The 12,429-nt window shown below is 38.3% G+C and overlaps 1 protein-coding gene across 3 annotated transcripts in view; it reads right to left on the bottom strand.

Annotated features, from left to right (window-relative positions):
- The window catches only part of LOC127362922 (collagen alpha-6(VI) chain), a 54,246-nt gene extending 50,045 nt beyond the window's left edge, over window positions 1–4,201 (bottom strand). Inside the window, exon 1 of one of the 3 annotated variants that reach the window (XM_051399226.1) lies at window positions 4,109–4,201. The gene's annotated coding sequence lies outside the window, so the exon portion shown is untranslated. The remainder of the gene's footprint in view (window positions 1–4,108) is intronic. The other 2 variants (XM_051399227.1, XM_051399228.1) reach the window with 2 other exon arrangements.
- Window positions 4,202–12,429: the final 8,228 nt, after the last annotated feature.

Raw genomic sequence — 12,429 nt, 5'->3', positions numbered from 1 at the left:
ATCTGTACTTCCCACGAGTGAATGTTTATCTGTCTTTGTGGAAAAAAAACCAGAACATTCTTGAAGTAGATTTTGTCATTTTATGTGACTTAATTAAATTTATTATTTACTGTGAAAACAAAATACTTAATGTTTTTGTAAGATACAAAACTGAGTTAGCGTCACTTAAAAGTACTAATAAAAGCTGCTTAAGAATCTTTTTGAACTTAAAAAATTAAGTTTGTGTTTTGTATTTTCTTTAGTTAAAAATAATTCATCATGTAACAGTCTATGTACAACAGACACTTTAAGACTGTGAATTAACATTATGGGAATATCAGAGAACATTCTTCCTCATAGTTCCTGTTTGGAGCCACGATTCAGTGTTTTTGAACCATTCATCTGACCTCCGCCCACTATCTTACCATCATATTTCAGCTCCTAACTGATCAGGGATGTATGAATGAATGTGAGGACATAGCAGACTGATATAAGTGTTTTCATTCAAAATGTTGTAGTATTTTATAGAGTTATGTTTTTAAACCACTGGAGAGGAGACCAAACAAGATGGAGGATCTTCACAACCTGAGTTTTGAGCTTCTGAATTGCTTAAATCTGATCTGGAGGCCAAAAACTATAGAAAATAAGCCCAGTAGGGCAGAAACTGGTGAGAGAACCAGAGCTAGTTTGGTGGAAAAGGGGTCCTCCTGGTCCACACTTCTCTTCCTAATAGTTCCTGTTTGGAGCCACAGTTTGCTGTTTTTGAACCATTCAACTGACCTCCGCCCACTAGCTTACCATCCCATTTTAGCTTCTAACTAATCACGGATGTCTGAGTGCACAACAAAATATTACAGAAAATGCTAAACCTATTTTAGTAACATTTCAGCAATCTCAAATTTAAGTATTTGTATTAAAAATTACGTATTTTAATAATATTACGTGTTTTTGAACCAAGCAGCTTGTGTAAGGAGGTTGCAAGGACTTTAGATCAGCAATTCCAACCTTTTCTATCATTATTAAACTGACTCAGTGACATATTTTATTTATATTTCATATTATCTTAAAAACTGTACAATGAACCCAAACAGTGAACTCAGTAACTGCAGGAAGTTTGTGTAAAACCAGAGATTTGGATGAATTTTGAGCAGATTATTTCCTGTTTAGGGAACTTTTTTCTGTGTTTTATTGTCTCTGATGGTGAGCCAGCTTTTTATTAAGTGAATCAAATGCTGAGTTCAAGGTCTACTTGGGACCCAGGACTCCCTGGAGGGTAGTATTGATCCTAAATTGATGGTGAAATAAAGTTGAATCACTGGATCAAGATGAAATCCCTTAGAGTAGCACAGACATATCTTAAGCCCCATGTAATGAACTTTGTGTTTAAGTTGAATCAAAAACAGATGAAGGTGGTGGGTGTGTGTCGGTGTACAGTGAGGTCCCTGAAGGCAGCGGTAGATGTTTCTCTTACATTAAGCAGAGCTGCCTGATGTACTGAAGTTCAATGATGACAAAAACACTGAGTTAAAAAAGTTAGAAAATCTGATTTTGTGCACATTTAAATGTTTAGACAGTAAAAGTGAATCTATTACACGTGAAACAATGCTTTTTTGTTCTTAAACTCACTATCTGTCAATATGTTTCTAAAAAATTGCATTTATTGCATAAATTCTGTTAAGAAAGATGATTTTAAAACAGAATAATAAAGTTTTTGCATAGTTTTTGACATTTTCTGTGTGAAACAATTAAAAAAAGTGGCTTCTGAGGCTCAAGCCCCGAATGTTTTGTCAAAAGCGCAAAATCTTTTAGGTTTTAAAATATCTTCCCCTCAGTCTCAGAAAAAAACACAGAATTTGTGAATAAAAGAAGCTTATTAAGTTTGTATGGTTGTTAAAAATTACAAAAAAAAAATAATACAGATAAAGAATTGTATAAAAGGTCCCTAAACAGGCATTAATCCCAAAATTCATCCAAATCAGTTGTAATTTACACAAACTTTTGCTCTGGTTCATGTTTGGGTTATTGTGCTTTAGTTTAATATGAAATATCCATAAAATATGCCTGCAGTTATTAATGATGAAAAGGGTTTTTTTAAACAAGCAGCAGCTTTTAACTACTTTATTAACTCCTTACAGGATGTAAAAAGTAAAAAAAAAAAAAAAAAAAAGGTATATTACCTCTCCCCCCCCCCCTACTAAACAACTACAAACATATAGCGTGATAAGTATATTTGGGGAATTTACAATAAAGCCTAAATAATCAATCATTTGTTGCAGACAGCGTTTTACAAAGTCCATAAAGTTTAATTTAACCCAACGTACAAAATTGGTTAAGGGTCATGGTTTTACCGTCAAGTAAATTACTTTTTACTGTATTTGTAAAATTTGTTTGTTTTAACTCTAAACTTCAAAAGATTAAGAGCACATTATAGCCTAAAGTATAAGTAAGTTAGATCACTTTTAAACTAATTTAACTTTTTAACTACTTCATTAACTTGTTACTGGATGTAAACTGACCCCCAGAAATTGTTGAATCTGTAAAGTTTCTCAAACAGAATCAATTTATTTCATCGTTAACGAACTTCCGTACTTTCTTGCTCAGACTTTTTACTGTCAGAAATATTTCTCAGCAGGATTTATCGAGAGACACAGAAACTGAAACAGCTTAAAAAGGAAAAAGGATAGTTTAGCTTCAAAGGGGGCTGCCATGTGTTTTACATTACATTTACATTTTTCACATCTGCGAGGAGTCTTCAGGGCAACAATAGAACGAGGACGAGAAACATAAAATATATTCTTGTTTCATCCACTCTTATTCTTAAAGGAGCAGTCTGGTGTTTTTTCAGTGTGTTCATTCACAGACTGAATAAAACGCTGCTATGAGGTAGAAAGAAGTGCAATAATGTAAGATATAGTGTAATGATCTGTAAAACGCACACATTTTTTCTTTCATTCTATCTTTTGTTAAGAGTCTTGCTTTTACTCCCTAAACCTCCTTTACATATGGAATATAATAGAAGATAAGACATTAAGGACTGAATTTAATCCAAAATTTAACATTTTCTTACATTAATGACCTCAGATTGAACTAAAAAGTGTATTTTAAACACTAGATTCATTTGTGACAAAGAAGTGCAGTAATGTGAGGTTTTCAAGTAAGAATGCCAGACAAAAACTTGACTTTTTAGCTTTTTTTACTAACTCATTAGGGACGTAAACTCACTCTTAATTGTTCTTGCTTCTGTTGAATCCGCAGCGGAACAATTACAGCTTGAATTTGTTTCGTTATTAACAAACTTCTGACGTATAACATTTGCTGAATTTACAACAAAGCCCAAATAATTGAGAATTTGTTGCAGACAGTGCTTCACAAAGTCCATAAACTTCAATATAACTCAACAACTCACAAAATTGTGTGATTTTTAAAGGGGAAGTCTGGGGGACTTTCTCCACTTTGTGTAAACCAGCGTGTTTTGCAAACACCTGCACATTTTGGCAGGTATATGCGCATGTTTGATACTCCGTAAGTCGTGTGGGCATTCACATGAACTCACATCACTGAGTTCAGACTCAGCTTAAGTTTGACATGAAGTCTTGTATAACATTGATCCATTTAAAGACAGCAGATAAATCTCCAATACTGTCAGAAACATCATTCTTTATGAGACAGTCTCAATGATGTTCCTTCAGATTAATAAATCCAAAGACTTTAACACAATAATACGCAATAATAGTTACAGAAAATCATTCATTTCTACTTTTTCACAGGCAAAACACAAAAAATAATGCAGGAATATTTATGAACTGATTATGCAAAACAGCATTCAATTGCACACATTTCTGTACCTTAAAAGGACAAAGCTTGTATTAAGAGTCATGCTTTCACTCCCTCACCTACCTTACTGAACTTTATACTGAATATAATGGAAGATATTGCATTAAAAACTGACTACACATCTGAATTAGATCTCAAATGTAAGCTTCTTACCATAATGACCCCAAACTTAAAAAAACAAGTTAAAGGTGAGAGTTAATTAAAGGTATTCAGATCAGCCTGCAGATGTGAAGGAGAGTCAGCTTTCTCTCTAACCACTGTATATTTTCATGCACAGGAGTAAAGAGTCACTTACAGATCTGCTGCGTCCGCGCCCTCTGCACGCAAAGCACGCGAGTCCCACGGCCATGTAGGGAGGTGGAGGCTTGTTGGAGCAGGAAACGCCTCCCAGCCGTCAGCTCCTCCCACTCATCTGCTGCAGGAGGACTCCCAGTTACTGTAAGGTTTTATGAATGACCTCTGGCTCCTAACAGGAAGAAAATCTGTTATTCAAATATTTCAGAATCATTTGTGTTTGTTTGTAAAATCTGCTGCATCAAAAGTTCTGAAAATCTGCATAATGTGTCTCAACTTGCCCTGTGAGTCCAGTGCTGACACAGAGTGGAGACTTCCTCTAATCAGAGGAGGGTGGTCCACCTCCTCCAAACTCCCCCAACCTCCCTCAGCCTCCCTCAGCCTCCCTCAACCTCCCCCAGTCTCCCCAACCTCCCTCAGCCTCCCTCAAACTCCCCCAACCTCCCCCAGCCTCCCCCAACCTCCTCCTGCCTCCCCCAGGACTTTAGACACTTTAGAAGCACCGGACTGCAATCTTTACCTTGATCCCACATGACACACACACATTAGTACAAACAGCTGAGTGCACAACCCCCTAACCCCACCCTATCTTAGACTTGCAGACTTTATTTGTCATTTAGATTTGCATCAAAATGAAATTTCATTACAATGGCACATAGACAACAGGAATAGAGGGAGGCAGTATGTACAGTCAAAAAAAAAAAAAAATATAAAAGTTTTAATAAGTTGGAAGAGAAGAGAAACCCGTAGATAATATTATTAATTTTGTTGCTTGTAAAAGAACTTTTGTATATAATATAAATATTAATAAGATAATTGTAGGTGTATGGGTGAGGAGGGGGAGAGAAGGGGGAATGGTTATACAGTGTTCAGCAGTCTTATGGCATGTGGAAAGAAGCTGTTTTTGAACCTGATGAGACAAAATCGCCAGCGTGGACACAGAGTCTGACAGCCGCTGCTCATTAGCACTATTAGCTCTGTTAGCACTGACTACCAGCTCACTGTTTCTGCTACCCTGCTGTGGTCAGTCAGCAGCAGATACGTCGGCCTGAATGAACCAACAGGTTGGGTGTGAAACCACTTTAATGTGTTTTAATGCTACATTTAGCTTTTATCAATATCAGCTGAGAAATCTCCTGACTTACAGCCTGAGCCCGGCGTACTGTAGGTGGACCAGGCAGTCGATTGAAGCCGCACCCTTTGCTGGAGCCCCCGCCTTTTCCTTTGGACCCGACAGAGGAAGCTGGTCTGAGGTAGGTTGTAGATAAAAGACTGTAACACTGTCCAGATACAAACCCTCACAGCTCCATGTTTCCACTGCAGGGACTTATGAGATTTTAATGTGCCATAAATAAGAGTCTTTTTATGCATTAATCACTTTTTTATTGCCAATGAGATCAACAGGCTGTAAATTAACAAATCGGACATTCCACCGACTTTCTGTTTCCTGTGGACAGATTTATACATTAGCTAACGTTAACTTATAAATGGAGTCCGCTAACGTCTATAAACACCCACCACAACACAGAGTCCAAAGTCAAAGCTAACATTAATGCTAAGCTAGTGGAACATATTGTCTGATTGTGCTTTTAGCTGGATAACGTTAGCTTGGTTGCTAACACGGATCAATTGCTAGCTAGCTAACGTAGCAAAATGACTGGCGATACGATAAGTTACATTTAGAGTATTAATAAATCAGCTAACATTATATTCTCTATATACAGAGTCACATGGTGTCTCTCTCCCTCTGCCTGTGTTGTATCGCAGCCTCTCTGTGGTTTGTTTCCACAGCCGGTCTGCTCCGACTGAAACTGCTGTTTTTATCATCTACGTCGGTGAATTAAGGATTTATTTCCACCAAACCAGAGTTGGTGATTGTTGGAAACACTAACAGAGACGCTTTTAATGAGTTTTATTCTGTTTCTGTCCACTTTAATGAAGTTCTGATGATCTGAAGGTAAAATGAGTGTTTGTGTCTCTGGAGTCTGGTGGAGAGTGATAGTGATATTACGGCTGTTTGTGGTTAAACTAAAGGTCTATCTCTGTAGGGATCCTTTCCATAATGCTGTCAGACACTGACAATAACAACCTGAGTCTGTCAGTGGCAGAAACAAAGACGGTTTTGATGAGTTTTATGTTGTTTCTGCCGACTTTGAATGACGTTACGATGATCTGAGAGTTAAAATGAGTCTGGTTGAACAAAAGGTCTATCTCTGCTTGTTGACCTTGACTTCTTTCACATTCTCTATCAAATATGCTTCAAAGCAGATGTTTGAGCTGTGGACAATGTGTGTGTGTGTGTGTGTGTGTGTGTGTGTGTGTGTGTGTGTGTGTGTGTGTGTGGAGTCTATATGTTTATTTTGGCCAATGAGAACAGACGTTGCAGTTGATTTCTACATCTAGCGGTGTAGTTACAGATGGCAACGCCCTCGCATCGCCCTCCCATTCCAAGAGCGCCGTGAAGCGCCCTGACCTGGAGCCGGGGCTTGGTTTGTCCCTTCTGGGCTCCCGTAGAAACTTATTAAACAGTGAATATATTAACTCTCACTGGTGAAACATTTAAATGAACACAAAATTAAATAGATTTGAACTCAGCTGTTGTGTTTCCCTGTTGTTCAGTGGCCACAGTGTAAGAACCATCACACAGCCGAGGTTAACGAGAGAAACTTATTAGCAACCGCGGCGGCGCTGAAACCGCAGAGGACAGTTTATAGGTCTTGAACGTCTCCTGAGATTTACTCATAAAACCAAAATCACCTCTGGGATTAAAAACCACGAACTGAGGTGGGAGGTAAAGTACAAATACACCGTAACTTACTTATTATTATACTTATTAGTATTTATTTATTACTTTTCATCTTTTACCTGCTGTCACATCTTATGTTATATATATTTTAACATTATATATGTAATATATGTATATTACATGTATAAATTAAATGTAAAACTATTATATTTGATGTATTTATTCATTTATTTATGTATTTTGACGTTTCAATGAGCACCACCATGAAGTAACACTGACTGAGGGTTAAAGATCAACCATTGTTATGAAATACATCAGAGCCTTAAAGTAGGACCTTGTGTGAATGTAATACTTAGACGAAACAGCTGCAGTAAAACATCTGGCTAAACACGAACTGAGATCACTCCCACATGTTCAGATAAAGACGTTCTCTGCCAGCTCTCCCTGAGCACCCAGTAGGCCCACAGCGGTCCTCCTCGAGGAGGTGGCCCAGTGGAAGCTCCCAGCTGTGTGTACATATAGCAGGAAACACTCAGAGGTTGGATATGTGAGCACATATGAGTGGATCATCCCCGCAGCTGCCGTCGGCCTGGCTTCTTATCAGAGTCTGAAGCTGTGACGAGCTGAACCGCAACCGCCATGACTGGACACACTATAGCGTCATTACACTGAAACATCCCACAGCTATTTCCAGATATCTGTCAAGGTCAAGCACAGCATTGGATGATTAGTTGAGTATGATTACAGCTTCCAGACAACTCCCAAAAATCAATTTACAACCACCATCATTTCAGTATTATAGCTTGTGGTGAGTCTATAATGGCTACTGATCAAAATCCTCCATTCAGAATAGGACCTCTACAAGTTGTGTTCACTATCAGGATTTCATCCATTTGGTCCGGTAACATTTGGAAAGTCTCGAACAGCTGCGCGATTAAATCAACTCCAGGTCTAAACCAGAAGTTAGGAAGACACGCAAGTAATTTGTAAAACTCTTTTAGCTTCATTTTCTAATGAGCAGCTTCCATAGGAAAGAATGGAGCTCCACCTGTTATCAATATATCCATAACTTGTGTCCAACCACAGTGGTTCAGTGTCCTCTGAGGAACTACTGGCAGCTATGGCCTGAGCTACAGCCGTGGTTTAACGGGTCTGTGAGAAGTGATTTTTTGTTCTAAAACATCAATGGCGGCTAGCATAGATGCTACTAGCATCAGTTCTATAAGAACTGGAGTCAAAAAAATGAAAATGAAAAACAAACTAGGTGTGAAAAAACATTTTAGTTGACTGAAATAAAGTAAAAACTGAGCGGCTGATTGCCTCCAGCCTATAAAGTCTTGCCACCAAACCAGGTGAACTTAATCGTGCTGCTCAGAGTGTCCTGATATGCTGTTCAGCTGTTTTGCTTCTTTTTGTGTTGCGTTTCATGAGTTCTCGAGCATGATGCAGCTGCCAAAAATGCATTTCTTATGGCAGAAAAATAATAATAACTTAGATACGGCTCAGCAGCGGTCACTGCTCTAAAACACGCTGCACAATGATCAAAAGTGTTACAATCTCTCACACGTGTGTGAAAGTGAAAGGAGAAGCTGTGAATAAGGATCCACAGTCATGTAGCCATAAAATTCTCTGTCATATATGATCATTAAAATTAACTGACTGAAACTGAATCTGAAGCCAGGACTTATGTCTCTGTTAGAGGAGAAATCTGGTCCAACAGGATCCGGTCTCAGTTTTGGGCTGCAGCTGTTGAGGGTTTTTTCTTCAGTGAGCACAGTCTGTGGTCACAGCGAATAAGGACTACATAAAATAAGAGTAATCCTGTCAGCCACTGATACTACATTGCAAAAAATGCATCTCAAGAAATTAAAAAGCCTTGTTTCTGTTATTTTTTATCTAAAAAGAAAAACGATTTTATAAATAATCATGTTTTGCATTAGAAAAGTAATCCGGCCAAGACGGCAGCCTTAACGCAGTCGCCTGCGACAGAATCTTAAGATATCCTGCCAACTAGTAAATAAATCCCATTGAGAAACAAAACAGATAGCAGGTTAGCAATGGAAACTACAGAATCAGACGACAATGAGGAAGAACCGCGAGGTGCAGAATCTGAAGCTAACGGGATATATGGCGGAAGGTAGAAATGCAACGAAAAAGGCGAAGGTGAACACAACAGGAGACTTCCGGAAAAGAGAAAAATCCCCAGCTGCAGGATATTATTAGAAGAAGATATACTTTATTAATCCCATAGGGGAAATTGTTCTTTTCACTCTTTATACACACACACACACAGGCTGAAATATACACTTCATGCACTTGTGGACATGTAACAAGGAGAGAGATGGTGGAGTGATGGGGCTGCGCGTTAGCAGCCTTGCTCCCTGCACAGGAGGTGAAACTGGCACCTCTCCAGCTACCAGTCCACACTCCATATTGTGGTCTGTGGGACTTGAACCGGCGACACTCCCAGGCCAAGTCCCTACACACTGAGCTACTGCCGCTCACATATTAAATATTAACTCAACAAAACAAAGGTGGAAATCAGACCCCTCACAGTCCCCCACTTCCCTTTGCAGTATTTCTAGAACCACTAGCCCAATATATCACAGACAGAATCATAAAAGGAAAAAGGATTGAGATTAATGGAGTAGAACAGAAAATGTTGGTGGTGTTCGGACGGCGCTGCAAAAAAAAATCCTAGAGGAAACATTGTATAATAATACAGCCTCAGTCTCTCTGAAAAGGAGTACATAAGGCTCTACAGACACACCAATGGATTTAAACATTTAGGTCAGATCTCCCCAGAAGAAAAAGGTACTGACAGATTATAAATAATTGGATAGATGTTACGGTGCAGATTTACATGACGGAAAAGGAAAAGTTTCCCTCTCTGAATGTATACACTTACTAATAAAATGAAAGAACATTTTTGAAATTATTTTCAATGCACCTCTCCTCTTACGACTTATATACTCATCTTTTTATTGTTATTTTGGATGTAGAAACAAACTGAAACGGGTCTAAAGAACCACTGATTGAAGAGTTAACACCGTGGACTAAATAACTCACCGAGTCAACAGTTCGTTGTTTCTGTGAGTTAGGTGGAACTTAAAGCTGCTGGTTTAATGAACTTAAAGCCGTTTATGGTTCTGACTGTGTGAGATGAACATTACTGACTGTAGTTCAGCCATCTCTCTGCACCAGAGCTCAACCTCTACCCGGCAGAATACCACCAGACTTCTGGCATTCGTACGGTATTTTCATGTTAATGTTTTAATGGTAAAAACTTAAAATATGGAATAAAACTCCAACTAATAGTAGAAAAACGACTGCTGTATTTATTACGGTAAAATTCTGGCAACTACACTTATTTACCGTAAAAACTTTTTTACTTTATTTCAACAAAGATTTTACTTTAAACCATCATATTTTGTTATAAAACCTTTATTTTATGTGGCATTTGTAAAGTTTTTTCATTTTAATTTCCTTTCAGGATAAAAACTGGAACAAAACTTAACTGTAAAACTAACTGAACTAATATACTTTTATTGTGACAGCATATATAAGTTCTGCTGTATTTATTACAGTAAGACTACCTTCATGGAGAAGAATTCATGCTGTATCATCATGTTTTTATTTGACCTTCATCATCTTGTAATGTGGATTCTTAGCAGCTGAATCTTACAGTGTCTCTCAGTAACAGTCAAATTGATCCGCTATGACAAAAATGTCCATTTTCTGCCAATTACTGGGCGTTGTTGGCAGCGTCCGCCGCTCTCTGAGAGGAGTTCAGTCAGCCTCCATTCTTCCTCCTTCTTCCTCCCTCTTCGCCAAAAGTGATAAATAAAAGGATTTCGGACTCTAACAGGATCCACATAGAAACCACGTTCAGGAGTGTTTTCTGGATTTTATCATCATCGTCAGCAGTGAATCTTTTCGAACTCAAAGGACAAAGAAAAGTAAAGGCAGTGACCTACCTGCTCCCTGGGAACCTTCTGGTCCTCTGATTGGCTCACTGGGTTCGTCAGGACCGCAGGTGGACCAGGTGAACAGTTCTGGACTTGTGGTCGGGGTCGGAATTGTAGATCACATGACATGCTAGAGCCTCCTGTGGGCGTACACATTAACATTCATAATCAGCTGACCCTTCCTAAGCCACGCCCCTTTTTGCTATGTGCTCCGATAACAGTTGAGCACGCCTCGGTCCGAACTTTATATATATATATATATATATATATATATATATGCTTATGTTGGTGACTAATGTTACAAAAAGACTAGTTAACTACATCAGTCGCTACAGAGCAACTACTTAGCTAGTCTACATCAATCGTTAGCTAGTTAGTTAACCTGAAAGCTAAGTAGCTAATTATGTTGGCATAAGACGAGCTAACTAACTAGCTCAATGACACCCATCGTAGTTAGCTAACATTTTTGCCAACATTAACTTTTAAATTGACTACTATTTACAGCTTTGTATCAATACATTACTTTTGTTCCGTTATGTGTCCCAGGAGTCAGCGACGAGCAGTTTTCACTGGAAAGAAAACGCCATCATCTTGTAAAATGTTATCCAGCTTCCTGAGAACTTCTATAGAGTAAATAAAATGTGAGTAGCTGGAAACACGGATTATAAACTGGTTTATTTAGTCCAAGTTCCTGGTCTTTACAGAATTCTGGTGAGCAAATACTAAATTATAATATTATTTATTATATTTTGTTAAAATTACCACCTTACATATTTTAGTTGTAGAAAATTTGCAGGCTACGTTGGCTAACCAGCGCTGGCACAATCCCGCCTAATGGTGCGTTCCATTTAACTCGTAAGTTCGAAGCTGCAACTGGGAAAGACCTCGTACGCGACTTCATAAGTACAACAGGTCAGAAAACCAAGTACTAGCCAGGTTAGCTATTAGCTCATACAAACATGTCCACAGACAGAAGTTGGACAGTAATGTGTGTAAGATAAGAAACAAAGCCACTCGCTGTTAGCATGTAGCACAAGTTAGCTGCACTACCTAAAGGAGGTAACAAAAAAAAAGGGGGGGGGCCCCCCCCCCAACCATCCAACGTTAGCTTTTCCTCGAGACGCCTGTAGCTTTCTTTCACCGCACCAATCCTCACTGAAAAAACCTGCGATTTAATCTCGGCTTTCTCACCAGTGAAGAAACACTCACACTCACACAGCAGAATATTTCTCAACTTTTAACATTAAATAAAGTCGGCACTCAAAAAGCAAGTTGAACTAATGTAACTCTGGATGATACAAGTGAGACATGTGAAGCTCAACACAAACACTGAAACTAATCCAGTTTGTTAAAAGGTACATAATATATATATGTATGTGTACTGTAGAGATATTAACATCCATGGTTCCTCTCAGTGTGACTGCAAAATGTACTTAAAGTCTCAACAGTACTTGTTATGTTGTTATATAATTTGAATATTATTCCGGATGCATTGACGCTGGTTGAAGGGGAGTTCAGCTTTACTACATTACACACTGTTAGTGTACATGGTAGTTTAATATATATATATAATTAATTACATGTATTTCATGTAAAATCAGAATCTGT

The sequence above is a fragment of the Dicentrarchus labrax genome, unplaced genomic scaffold (genome assembly GCF_905237075.1).
Source record: "Dicentrarchus labrax unplaced genomic scaffold, dlabrax2021, whole genome shotgun sequence".
In the NCBI taxonomy this organism is placed as follows: domain Eukaryota; kingdom Metazoa; phylum Chordata; class Actinopteri; family Moronidae; genus Dicentrarchus; species Dicentrarchus labrax.
Note: the sequence above shows the minus strand (reverse complement) of the source record. Positions and strands in the feature narration are given on the sequence as shown.